This window comes from Ascaphus truei, chromosome 1 (assembly GCF_040206685.1).
Source record: "Ascaphus truei isolate aAscTru1 chromosome 1, aAscTru1.hap1, whole genome shotgun sequence".
Classification (NCBI taxonomy): domain Eukaryota; kingdom Metazoa; phylum Chordata; class Amphibia; order Anura; family Ascaphidae; genus Ascaphus; species Ascaphus truei.
Window position 1 is genome coordinate 399,598,187 of NC_134483.1, and position 14,391 is coordinate 399,612,577.

The window sequence follows — 14,391 nt, forward strand, 5'->3', positions numbered from 1 at the left end:
ACTTTTGAAAGATTGGTAGAGAGGGATCTCCTTTTATTATCCCAAGGTTTTTCTCTGAATGCACCACGGATGTCTAATTTAACTGGACAAGAGAGGAGGGAACTCAATGACTTACAAAACAATAAATCCTTAATAATTAAAAATGCCAATAAAGGTGGAGCTATTGTTGTTCAGTCCTTCAGCGCATATAAAACAGAGGCTTTACGCAAACTTAATGACGTTTCTTCAAATGTAAAACTTAAAACAAATCCTAAAAAGCAATTCCTCAAAGAATTGAGGGATTTTCTGGAATTAGGAAAAGTATTACATGTTCTGGAGAAAACTGAATATGACTTTTTGCTCACCACTGATCCTATTGTACTGATATCTCCCAAAGACCCACAAATCGCTGGAGAACCCTCCTGGTCGGCCCATCATCTCCAGCATTGGATCTTTGGGAGATGGTACGTGGATACATTTCTGCAACCATTGGTGCATTTGCTCCCCTCATATATTAGAGATACGGCAGATCTAATTAAGGCATTACATGACATTCCTTGGTCTAAGAAATTTCTATGGGTAACGTTGGACGTATATCATAATTGATCATGGCCAGGGAGTGACTGCTGTCCAACATTTTCTTCACAACAGTGAATTATCAAGTGCACAACAAACTTTTCTGTTAAATTCTATTATTTTTTTATTAACTCATAATTACTTTATGTTTGACACACAATTATTTCTTCAATCATGGGGTACTGCAATGGGAACTTAATTTGCCCCATCTTATGCAAATTTATTTATTGGTTTTTGGGAGAGCACACACATTTTTGGTGGTAACATTTTTTTTCGGAGTCACATATTATTATATAAAAGATACATTGATGACCTGATCTTAATTTGGGGTGGGGATTATATCACTTTAGATAATTTTATTGAATTTAAAATTTACACATGAATATCAGTCACATTCCCTTAATTATTTGTATTTAAATTTATCCATAGATCTCTCATTAAATATCTCAACTGAGTGTTTAGAAAAGTTAACTCTAGAAATACCTATTTAAGGGCAGACAACAGCCATCCATGGTCTTTGATCAAAGGAATACCGAAAGGACAGTTTCTTAGATTAAGGAGACTTTGCTGTAATGATTAAACCTTTTTGCATAGATCAGAAGACTTAATGCATAGATTTGCAGAAAGAGGCTATAACGAATCTATTGTCAAAGAAGCCTTTGTAAATGCCTTATCATCTAACCGTGATGAATTAATATCAAAATGTGGTAGAGCAAAATCATCCAACATCAAAAAAGTAAAACAGTCTTGGACCCCCTTCTTTATTACTCAATTCAGTAATCAGGCCCAACAAATTAAATCTATAATTCATAAACATTGGGGAGTTTTACATCTAGATCCGGAACTCCTTCCATTTACTGAGACTGATCCAAAATTTGTGTTAAAAAAAAACCAACAACCTTGGCGACACATTTGTCATCGAGTTTATTAAGGTCGGAATCTACAACGTCAATTAATATAAAAAAATTTAAAAAATCAAACGCGTATATGCTGTGACTATGCTTACTCCACCAAGGTTTTGAAAGTGAAGAAAATGAACAAACCCTATATCATAAAATCTTTTATGAATTGCAATACGCAATTTGTAGTGTACTATATCTGGTGCGGCTGTGCAAAAGTCTACGTAGCAAGGACGATCAGACCTTTAAAACAACGCATGTCAGAACATATTCATTTGATCAAAAATAATGATATAAAACATCCTGTTTCAAGACATTTTCTACAACGTCCCCAGGGAGGATTTAAGAACTTTCACTTTATTGCTATAGAACATGTCAAATTATCTATCCGTGGAGGTGATAGATTGAATCTCCTTAATAAAAGAGAGATGTTCTGGATTTTTTCTTTGGACACTCTCAATCCCTCTGGGATTAATGTCGATTGGGAACTTCAACATTTTCTACACTGAAGTACTACACTGATTTGATTGTATATGATGCTGGGTTCTGTAAATGTTCTTTTAAATATCCCTGTAATTGTGCAAAGTCTAAGTTGGATAAGATTCTTACAGTATGTGAATATAGTTCCTCAATGTTCTAGGGATGGGTCTATATAGGGGTTTGATGTATTTCTGCATTTGTTTCTACATTTTTCTGAATTTAGTAGAGGATATACTTTTAGAAATATACATTTGTGTCAATACACAGGTATCTGTATATAAGAAAGTCAATTTACTGTATATCCACATAAAGGTCTGTTTGGTTATATATATTTTCACACTATGGACCAAAACAATCAATTTGGGTATGCACAGTGTGTATTTCAATGGCTAGCCTCCGTTTCATAATATAGGGGAGTTTATTCTTCCCTTTCAGATAACGATTATGACAACTAATTGTTCAAACATTAACTATCTTTTATTCACTTATAAGAGTCATTGAATTATACTATATGGCTGTTTATATCAAAACGTACCTAGATGTATTGCAGCAATCTTTGCCTGATATGGATGTTTGTTGCCTCCGATGGGATTGCAGAGCTGTACAATGCAAGGTATATTGAATAGATATCTTGGTACTGTATATCATATTATACATAATTAAACCTAGTGCTGCAGTCAGTTCGTTCAATTGTCACAGACTATGTCTTTATATGATTATATATACTGTACTGTTTCAGGATTTGTATTACAGCAAGGTTTGTTTTTATTTTTTGTAACAATGTTTTTATTTTTTATAGTTATTCATGGGCACTCTCTAACTGTTGTTCAAGTGTTTAGATTGGACTATATTTCATTTATAACAATTAAGTCCCAAGTTCAATTTCTTTTATTATTGTTTGTGTGCACGCTGTCTCTGTTCCGTGTAGTACATTCCCCCACCGGTGATTAGAGAAGATTCCACAAACCTCAGTTTCTGGTTTCTCAGTACAGATTGGTCACGGAGCAGGGGCACTATGTATATACTGTGTATATTTAAGATGGGTGTATGCTAGTGTGGATCTACTCTTTGATAAAGCGCAGTTTTTTTGCGTGAAACGCGTAAGAGGTGTTCCTGTGCTGTTTTCTATGTGCCAATAAACTTAATTTCTACTAGTAGATGGCAGTCCGGTTCACTTTTTTCTCCTCAACGCACCTGCACTGCCATACAGCTTTACCTTCTCATTTAATCTTCTCGGGCAGGAGCACGCCGACAGTCCACGAGGACCCACGGAATGGAGTGTGTAAATCTGAAAGCTTTTTCTGACAGAAGTCACCAGCCTGGTGAAGGCTGACTGTGCCAAGGAGGAGAAGCGTGTCCCTACACTGATGCCGCCCCCTGCAGGGCGGGGAAGGGGTCAACGAGTGACCACATCCAAGGCAAAGTCCCCAGTTGAAAGGAAAGGGAAGCCCATTTCCATACCCCAGTTACTGGACGCGTTTAAGCCCCATTTACCGGCCCTTGTAATAGATGCCATGTCTGTCACTACGCCTGTGCTGGACATTCAGGACTGTGCTCAGGCCCATTTTGTCCCTGTGGTTCACAAAGAGTAGCACATGTAGATCCTACTGTACAGCCTTTTGTGTTAACCAGGTTTTCAGAGAATGTGGAAGAGGGGAGATTGTTCAGTGAAAGCACTGAAGAGTATGAAGGAGAAATACCTGTGTCCAGATGTATTAAGAGACCAGGGAGTAGAGGATCTATCATTCGTTTAGGAGGTCCTCGGGGTCTCCATCAGAGGTGTCTATAACAATATCTTCACCCTCTGTATCATGTAATGCCCTTTCACCTGTGCATACCAGATCTGATAGCGCAGGATCTGAGCCCCTATCACCTGATCAATGTAATTGGTGGTACCAGGTAGCCACAAGATGCAGAGCACAGCGAAGCAACAGGACTCCACGGGACAGCAGCGGTATGGTAAAAAAGATACTTTATTCACACATCATGGTGCAGACAGGGATGGGTGCAAAAAAACCTCCTTCTCTTACGCGTTTCACGCCTGTACGGCGCTTCGTCAGAGAGCGCAGGATCTGAGCCCCTATCACCTGATCAATGTAATTGGTGGTACCCTCTGTTCCAGGGGTATGCCCCTGAGTTAAAGTATACAAGGTTTATTCTGCGGAGTGGCCCTATAGTTTACCATTGGTGGGAGGAAGGTGCATTCACTATGGAGGAGTCAGCTGAAGCTCTCTTTGAGAGAGAGAGTGAGAGAGATAACATTGGGAGTACGTATCCCTAAGGGCTCTGAAAGTCTAAAATGAAGGATAACCCCTGAAAGATCCAGGGTTTTGGGTACTTCCCGGCCAGGTGTAAGAAATCGGGGAACACGTCCTTTGCGACGTGTTCTCTCCTTTTCTGTGGTGCGCGCACCCCCGCTATGCTTACAGAGCGTGCACGCACAGCTCTTCTAGAGTGCCACAGAGCTTAGCTCCGCCCCCTCGGACGCCATGCAGTGCTCCCCAGCTACGTGGCAAGTATTCATCTAGCCCACTTGTCTCCTGCAGCCAATTCTTGCCGCACCTCCGCTCCGCCTCTTTGCTACTGGATCCTGTGTGCTACAAATACCCTGCACTTCCCTTTCTGCTTTCCCGAGCATAACTGGTTCTAGCCTTGAGCTCCAGCGTTTGTTGTGCCTTGCTCCCTTGTCTTGTGTTTATTCCTGCAGTTTGATTCTACGTGTACTGACCTGGCTTGACTTCTGAACCCCTCTGGATATTGACCCCGGCTTACCCTCGACTCTGCGTACCTCTCCAAACCAGACCACGGCTATACGGATTTCTATGATTCTGACCTCTCCATCCCCAGACCATGGCTTAATGGACTTTGACTATTCTGACCTCTTTATCCCAGGACCTTGGTAAGTATCAGGACTAACCCGCTCTCTCCAACCCAGACCCGGCTATGTTGACAATCCGCCTGCTAGGCACGCTTCCGCTGCTGTGGGTGCGTGGTTCTATATTTCCCCATCTCAGTATCGGGGTCCTGTCTTTCTCGTGGGCAGCGTAAGCGTTACACAAGGGATCTGACCGGAAGGTGCTTAAGCTAAGTAAGAGCTAGGTTCCGGCAGTCCCATGGGTATCACTTCCCCTATGTCCTTGAACCTATCATGCAGGACATAGAGGGCAATCGCCATGAGTGTCTCAGGCTAGCTGTCATTGATTACCTGCAGCGTAAGACTAGCCATAAAGAGTTTCTTATGGATTCACTCATTTAATCTATCATGGGAGAATGGGTGATAGGCTGCTGCATCTATATAGATAGGGTGGAGGTCCGCCAGCAAACTGGTGTACCCAAGGTCTACTAAGTATGGGTAGAGGATTATGATGGGCAGACAGTAAAAAAGCCGGACCCTCACCATTACCACTAGGGGTAATACAGTTATCCCTGTCGGAAGTGAGGGTATATGATACGATGTATAACCATGTTGTATCAACTTATGTCATCTTGTAATTTCAGGATGGGGCAGCAAATTAAGACCCATGCGAGGCCGTTGGGAATTTCCCACAGGGGAGAGTGTAACATGATAAGTCCATTCTACCTGTCTCTCCCATTGTTACGTAAGCCCTTAGTAAGGTCAGGGCAGTAACAGGTTAATTCTGTGGGTATTACACTCCCTGCAGCCTCCTCTGTGATGGACAGATGTGAGGTGGTGACTCATGACCTGTGTAAGTCTATCAGGATAGGTACAGATCATGAGCCCGCTCCTAATCAGAGGAGTGGCCCAAAGTTAGAGCAGTCTTGCTCTGCCTTCCAAGGTGAGAGCATAGGCTGTCAGCCTCTCCCATGGTGTGGATGAGCTGGCCCACCCTAGGCCGAAAGGCCTAGGTAACATCAAGACTCAAGGCCCCATACTATCGGGGTGAGCACCATCTGAAGTCCTGGGATGTTGGACAGTATCACCTATGCTGTATGAAGGGTTGCAGCATGTCCAATAAAGCTACCTGTTCATTATACCTCTGCCTGGGTGTCTATTCCTGGGCAGGAGGGGTAAGGAGTGCAGTGGTGGGGACTGACATCCATACAACAAGGATCCCATCACAGCTGGAGGCACTGACACCATGAACACGAACCGAGAGACCACCCAAAAGCCTGTCCCATTTCCCCTTACCACTGCGGCTACTCCGCTCTCCTGTACCAGCAGGTATGCCTCAGCACCACACTAAATAGTAATTCAGTCCTTCTCCCAGAGGGGGGGTGGGGGGGAACATGGGTTACAAAAGAAATATGGAGAACACAGAATATTAGTAATGTTTCAATGGTACTTTTAATGTTCATAATGCAGGGGTAGACAACAGTATAAAATACTTCGGGAGCCAGTGTTTTGTTCGGTAACAGGAGAGGGGGGCATTCCAGATACCCCGAACTCCTCCTATCGGTGGCTCTGTGTCAGTGTGTGTGTGAGTGTGTATCTATGACAAGCAGACAGACACTCTTTCTCACACACAGATATTCTCTCACAGACACTCTGAGCCAGTTACATCGCTGGGATGAAGTCCTGGTTTTCGCGTCATAGGCGGATCCCAAGTCCCCGGGATTAGGGTGCACCCAGTAGCACGTGGTTCAGCACCAACGCTGGACACAACCTTGTGGCCTTCGGCGGGAGGCCGGATGCCATTTTGGGCCATTATAACAGTCTCCTCGATCTTAAGAGCAGGCCCGTCGCCACAAGTCGACTCTGGTTCTTGAATCGTATCTGACCCCATCGCTGGGGCCGGGTGAACGGAAACCATCTCAGGCCTTGTCTTGGTTGGTGGGGCTTGGTACTCATCAGTCATAGGCAGTAGAAGACTAGACACAAGATTGCTGGCCCCATTCACGGAGAAAATAGCCCCCCAAACAAGGTCTTCTTCCGGGAATGTACATGGCCCAAGCACATCAAACTAGTGATCCCATCAGTGGGTATATCCAGAAAACGTTCTGGCAATGAGTAGTAGGCAAAGTCCATATCGGCTGACCTCACTTTATGTAAACACGGGCACAAAATAAATGGGTAACTCACTCCTCTTGCCCGCCAGGCTCTAGGGAACTGAGGGTACGGTTCACTACATCCGGTACCTCCCTCGTTCTCCAAAGTCTTTAGACATAGGCTGTCAGCGTGTCCCCTCCTTCCTGTGGAGATTGGAGGAGGGATACGCAGCAACATGGAGGGGGCATGACTCTGACTCCGGCTTGAGGTAGTCACATCGCTTGGGTGGTTTACTGGCTGTCGCACCAGACCCTTACAGAACTTTACAACAAGGCATGCAGATTGTTTGCAAGCCTTCCATGCGGTTCCTATTCTTGGTGGGTACCGCCATTTTGGATTGTGCGGCTCACGTGGTGCATGCCCGGGCAGGGGGATCTCCATTTTGAGCAAAGTCCGTTCTCCGTCTGTATAGGAATTGCAATTCCAACGGGAGTCCATTTTCTGTGGATCTGTACAGCACATGGTTGCGGTCTACAAAGAGTAGGATGTAGACCAGGCTAGCAAAGCTCCATCTCGATATGCTGTACACAATTACAGTCCATTACAAGCACTCTGTGGTTCCATGATCTGGCTATGGCTAGTAGTACTCTGGGCTTCTTCTAGTGGAGGTTCAGGCACCTTGTACATCAGACATCCCTCCTAAAATACTCCCTATCAGTACTCTTACGCCGTCCCACTTGGCTGCCAGTATTGCAGACCCTCTCCAGAGGTCCCTGGAACTCAGTTAACCAGAGCACCCCCTTTAGGCATCCCGACTACCCGCCTCAGGACAACTTAGAACAGCAATAGCCCTTGTCTACAAACCATTCACCCGATAGGGCAGTCTATGTCATAGCTCCACGGCGGGGAAATTGGTCCCTGGTTATGGTATGCCCCTGGACACTATACCTCGCCTCCCTCCTTCTTTAGCACTTATTGTGGAAGCGTACCTTGTTACTTCCAGCTTTGTTTCACTGAAAGCCTGTCCTGTTACAGATCTCAGCAGCTCCTCTAAATAAAACGGGGTTTCACCCGGTGGGAGATTTGTCCATTACTACGGTGTATGGTGCATATACCTGCTGGTAACAGGAGGGCTGAGTCGTCCGCCAGTGGTAGTGGGTACACAGGACTATGCTTCTGGGGTTCATAACCCACATATCTCTTTAACAGTGCAGTGCCTCCATCTGCCACAAGCTCCAGGAACTGAAGGTGATCTCCCACGGTAGAACTTATTACCTCTCCCCCCAGTAAGGTCACGCACCAGGCAGGAGGTATATAACAACAGGAACGGTTTATTATCTTCTATACAGCACAGTTACATGGCATGCTTCTGCCCGATGCAGTACTCAGCTCTCACTGAAGGATGGTCCCTGGACCACCACTACAGGCCAAGTGCACCCGCTCTTCCCCACCTCCCTAGCAGAGGTATGGTCCACACTCACTCTCCCCCGGAGGGAAGAGTACAAGGGAAGGCCTCAATCTCAGGCTCCCAGTTGTGTGACCTGCCTTCCTCAGTGGGGGAAGGTACACTACTAAATTTGGGGCGGTACTGCCCTTAAGTACAGCCAGGAGGAGGGCACTAGGTCTGGCTCATGATTAGTCATGCCGAGGCCTGATGTCACTGCCACCCGCTGTCACTCAAGTGCAGCTCCAAGGAGGGAGAAAACCCCATATCACACTGATTGTACCAATGTCACGGGAGCTTGTGCAGGGTTATAATATACACAAAATAACTGGGTTGAATTGAATGCGACCGTAATATAATAAAGAAAGTGTATTCCTTAAAAAAGGTGAACACACAGAATATACAAATAACACACAGGATATATACACTTACTTTGGGGAATGGGCAATGAAGTAATCTGGATCTGGATTAGCAATTCATCAGGCAATCATGTATCATTCAGATGTTGTAACAAAGACACTGGGCATAGGGCTTACACTCGTTTATATGGGATTTAAGCCCTATCCCTTAACATTGGGTGTCAGGTATTGGTTAACAATTACCTACACTCAATGACCCTTTGCCAGCTAACGTGGGAAGCACTTTGATACCTGCCCCCAGGTAACTGGCACATGTGCACAATTCCTTACTTTGGGTCTCATTTTCTTAACCCCACACTAAAAAATTGGCGCCTCTGAGTCTGCCAGAAGAGGATCTGGACAGGAAAACCTTTGTCTGCAAGTGTGATTTATAACACCTATAGAACTACTCAAGTCTGCTCTTCCCCGCCCTAGCATATACAATCAGGGTGGGGGAGCCTATGATCAGGGGGCCTGGTGTAGACATATGGTCGCCCCCTGAACATTAACATACTGCAGAGCCAGTATCCCTTGCGGGCTTTTATGCCAGACCCAAAATACAGTACATTTCTTAAAACACAAACATATTAAAATAATCCGTTCGGTTGGGCCGAGCGGGCTGGAAATTGCCAGACCCTCATGCCGGTGAGGACTCTCCATGGTGGCCAAGTTTCAGCTCGCTACGACCCACCGAACGGGAGTTACAATAAAAGACTTTAAATATACCTTTTGCAGCAGTGGCATTTTCCTGCCATTGAAGTCAATGGGAAAAGCCCACCTTAAACAATTAACAATACTCTGTTCTGTTGCTCAGAGAGGGTCGAGAATTGCCATGCAGTCATGCCAGAACGATGACTACATGGTGGCCAAATCCCAGCCCTCGGGTCCTTACAAAACCCTAGTTATGGGTTCCAGGTTTTTACAGTTTTTAACTTAGCCGTTTTCAACTGGCAGCTTTTACCTCCATTGGAATCAATAGGGCCGGCGCAGCCATAGGATTCAATGGGACCTCCGCTACTATTGGAGTCAATGGGCAACCCACACTTTTTACAGTTAACCCTACTCCGTTCAGTTGAGGGGAGAGGGCTGGTAATTGCCATGCAGTCATGCCGGAGCATTGACTACATGCTAGCCATTCTAGTCCCTACAGAACCAGAGATCTGGGTTTACACTTTTCACACTTTCTTACTTAGTGTTTTAAAGCCACGCGGCTTTTCTCCGCCATTGCGGTCAATGGTGGGACCCTCCTGGCCGGTGCAACCCTTTCTCACCGCCATTGACTGTCGGACCGTGTTGGGGTCGAGTGAGGGGGTTCCTATGGGCTAGGGGCAAAAATAATTTTATTTCTGGTCACCCTAGAACAAAAGTTTCACACACTTATTGGTGGTGAACTTGACTGAAGCCTAGTACCCATGCCAATTGAGAGATCAAGCTCTTTCATAGACAATGTATCCGCTTTCGAGGTTTGCGGTTTGGCTGGCTGCAGCTTGTCTCCGCAGGTCGGACTCGAGGAATCCCCATTGAAACACATTACTCCATTCACTTTCAATGGGGAAGCTCTGCTCCTCCTCTCGGGCGTCACCTGCAGGTCTTCTCAGGTATCGGGCCCAAAACGTGGAATCTCCATAGGATTGCATGGCGCTTCAATGGCGACCTATGTACAGGCTGCAAAGGGAGACTGAAAAGGCAGGAAAGGGAACAAAGGGCCATAAACATGTAAATGCAATTAACCCTTTCCCTCCCGACCTGATCCCAGTGTATGTGGTTGGTGCATACACTGGAAAGGGACAAACACCGATAAATGGAACCATATATACATTCCGCAAAGAGAACACATCTTGCCCTGGGGCAGGGGAATAAATATATTTATTTTCGCTGCGCTTTTTTGGCTCATGATCGAGTCTTATTTACTCTGGTAACCTAGCGTTCCATTTATTTTAGTTGAGTTATCACTCCAAATAAAATTACTATTTTAACTCATTCACTCCTCACACCATCGTAGTTATTCCCCTTCCAACACACTGTGATCTGTGCACCTGTTTGAGTGCTCTCCATTGGGGTTCTTTCTCTCCCAGTACCGGAATAAAAATACATGTAATCACTCTGACTGTGAGAACATGATAACCAAAGGGACATACATTTTGGTTGTGAAGCAGGGGAACATATGTATTTTAGGTACATTTTTTATTAACCCCTCACTTCCCAGACGGTTACAGGGGGTGCGTAATGGGAGTGACCCCTTTATTACTGGCTTGGCACCCCGTTACCATCAAAACCAGGGTTTACTGCTAGCCCAAGGGCAGAATAATAGCCATCAGGTGAACTGGCTACAACAGTATATCACCTCATTAGACCAATCCATATTTTGTACCCTCATGAATTCATAACATTGCATTCTTATTGACAAGGTTCTTAATTTTTCTACCTCAAATTGATCAACATATTATTCACAGAATGTGTAACGGTGTACAGTATCTAATGTCCTTGACAACATCTGTTAGTGCTCAATCCTATCATTATGCAGACCAGTTAACATAAATGGCACATTTGATCTCTTCCTAGATGAAAGTAGCTATTCTCAAGAGGTGCAGTATTCACTCATGTTTAATGTTCCATCATTTCAATATCCTCACAAATTACTTGTAGGGCAATCTATGTTTTAAAATGAATTTGCTGATAACATATATCATTTTGAGCTTTATTCTTGGTGAAGGCCAAAAGCATAAGATATTCAACACCTGCCACACCTTTGGTCTCATCACAGTGACATGCAATAACAAACTATTTGATCTTCACTTGTGATTTATCATATATTATAATGTCCACATTTATTACACTTTGCATTTTACATTTCAGGACTAATCTAAGAATGTGTTATTTCCTTCTAGCTATGAAAAAGCTTTGGTGTACCACTGTAAGGCATAAAGTAATTCACAACTTCAACGTCATTACAACCTCTTTATTATTTTAAGTACATCCTGTATATATATATAAAGAAAGAAAACAGAGAGCGCACGCCCCATAGTGTGATCCTGTACATTTATGATAGGGAGGGGTTGGTGGGGGGATTAAAAACACTTACAAAGTATAAGTGAAAAACAAGCAATTTGTGACAAAATTATTATCACCACCGATGCAGGCCGTCTCGTGACGTATTAGAATCCAACTGGAACCCTTGGGCAATGCATCCGACAGTGTCCGTCCTTTCCGCGCTCAAATGATGTCCTCCACGCAATGTGTCATCAGAGTAGGCCTCAATGCTGCTCCTACACGCTCCGGCCGTAAAGCATGCAGACAACGTGATGACGTAATGTCGTAATTTACGTCACTTAGGGACATCATTTGATCGTGGAAAGGACGGACACTCTCGGATGCATTGCCCAAGGGTTCCAGTTGGATTCTAATACGTCACGAGATGGCCTGCATCGGTGGTGATAATAATTTTGTCACAAATTGCTTGTTTTTCACTTATACTTTTTAAGTATACCAACCCCTCCCTATCATTAAATGTACAGGATCACACTATGGGGCGGGCGCTCTCTGTTTTCTTTCTTTTTCTATAGAATTTGCCTTGGAAGTGGTTCTTCCATGTGAGAGCTGCCGTGGACCCCTGGATCCTGTATCAATCCCTGTGTAACCCATCAGGATTCATTTTGGGGTTTGGACTATTACAATTGGACATTTTTTATATATTTTTTTATTAATTTTATTATTTGTATGTTTTTGTAATAGAGTGTTTAGTTAGTCAATATTAATTTTAAGTATACTCACTATAGGATTGTTTTTTATCTTTAAACATAGTAATTTGCAAAGGTTTTTTTTATTGTTCACTGGTTTATGAGTGGCGCTACTATAATCACTTTTCTTTTGGCTATATATATATATATATATATATATATATATATATATATATATACTGATGGGACGGCCGTTATTCCGAACATTTAACGCGGTGTGTAGATTGGAATACCAATGCAATGGCGCGTAATTTATTTGAATCGTGCCTACTTAAACACGCGGCTTGTTTATCGTTTTGTCCGGGTCAGAAAAGGGCATTTTAGCGTTGTCTGCAATACCGTCGAGAAACTCAAGTGGGCGATCGCGAGTTGTTGTCATAAAAGTCCAATAGCAATTCAATGTCTGTATTATACACAGAGCAGCATGTGTACTGTACTGTGCAGTATACAGTACGCAGAGTAGCTTGAAACGCATAGGCGTGTCACAGTTTCACATTTCTGCGCATTAAACATTATGATGACCTTTTGAAAATATTTATTTGAACTGATAATCCATCATACAGCGCTCTCGCCCCCCGCACACACACACGAGGCTTAAGGATTTCAACTTCTTATCTACAGTACACCTCTCCCACACCATTCATTTGTAATGGATGGCTTTCTGGCTTGAATCTTCCCGAGTGTGGCCTTATAGTACATTCCTGCGCATGCGTATACTGTATGACTTCCCAGTAGAAGTTCAAGTCTGAAAAAAAGTTTTTTTTTTTTGTTACAGTATTTATTTTTCTTTTCTCGACATGGGCTTGCATTTATTGTTTCTTTTCATTTTCAGAACTGCCGCAATGAAAAAAGGAAGGGGGGGGGTGTAAGATAATAGCACGGTGTTCATGTACAAACCAGCCTGTATCTTACACAAACACCCCTCTCCCACCCTCTCTCAGTAGTTAATGTATAGAAATTCGTTTTTGCCAAAAAAAAAAAAGTGTGTTTAATTTTTTTTTAAATACTGTATTGTTATTGTTTAATCATTTATTTCTGTTAATCAGGCACATGTAAGTATGATACAGGCACTTTACAGCACTTTAAGTACTGTATGGCACTCAAACTAACCATGTCTGCATTTATTGTTTCTTTTCATTTTCAGAACTGCCGCAATGAAAAAAGGAAGGGGGGGGGGGGGGAATGTGTAAGATAATAGTACAGTGTTCATGTACAAACCAGCCTGTATCTTACACAAACCCCCCTCCCTCTCCCACCCTCTCTCAGTAGTTACTGTATAGAAATTCGTTTTTGCCCCCCCCAAAAAATTGTTTAAATTTTTTTTTGTTGAAATACTGTATTTTCAGAGCTGCAGCCCCCTCTCTCCCCGATCTCCCCCATCTCGCAATGCCATAACGAAGAGAAAGACAAGAGTTACTGTACTGTATTTTTGTACTGTATTATGCATTAAAAATTAAAATCTATTTTTTAAACCGACCCACCTCTTTCAGACCTGAAATTCTTATGAACAGTTCAACAAACAAAGCATTACACTTCACAATAGTTTGGGAAAAAATATATATAAAAATAAAAAATGTTTTATAAAAATGATTATATTTTTATTGTTTAATCAATCATTTCTGTTAATAATGCAATAAAATTCTATAGAAAAATACTATTTTCCTGCATGTCTTCTGCCCAGCTCATGATAATCATGCAACAGTACATTTACGTGAATGGCTTTGTTAGAGGGCTCTGTTGTTGTGCTGTTGATAAGCTTTGAACTTCAAGTTGACTTGTTTAGTTACAGTACAGTAGCAGTTTTAGAAGGGCTTGCTTAGCTAGGCCTGTATCTCACACAACATGTTAATCTTATTACTAGTGGAGGGGAGGAGTGTTGCGTTGAAGAAAAGGCAAGTAAGAAGGGCTTAGCTTATCGCACTTGCGCATG

At 43.2% G+C, this 14,391-nt stretch overlaps 1 long non-coding RNA gene across 1 annotated transcript in view; it reads left to right on the forward strand.

Annotated features, from left to right (window-relative positions):
- LOC142501979 (uncharacterized) overlaps nucleotides 1-13,868 on the forward strand; it is a 32,160-nt gene extending 18,292 nt beyond the window's left edge. Inside the window, exon 3 of the long non-coding RNA XR_012803613.1 lies at nucleotides 13,808-13,868. This is a non-coding gene — a long non-coding RNA (uncharacterized LOC142501979). The remainder of the gene's footprint in view (nucleotides 1-13,807) is intronic.
- The last annotated feature ends 523 nt before the right edge of the window (nucleotides 13,869-14,391 follow it).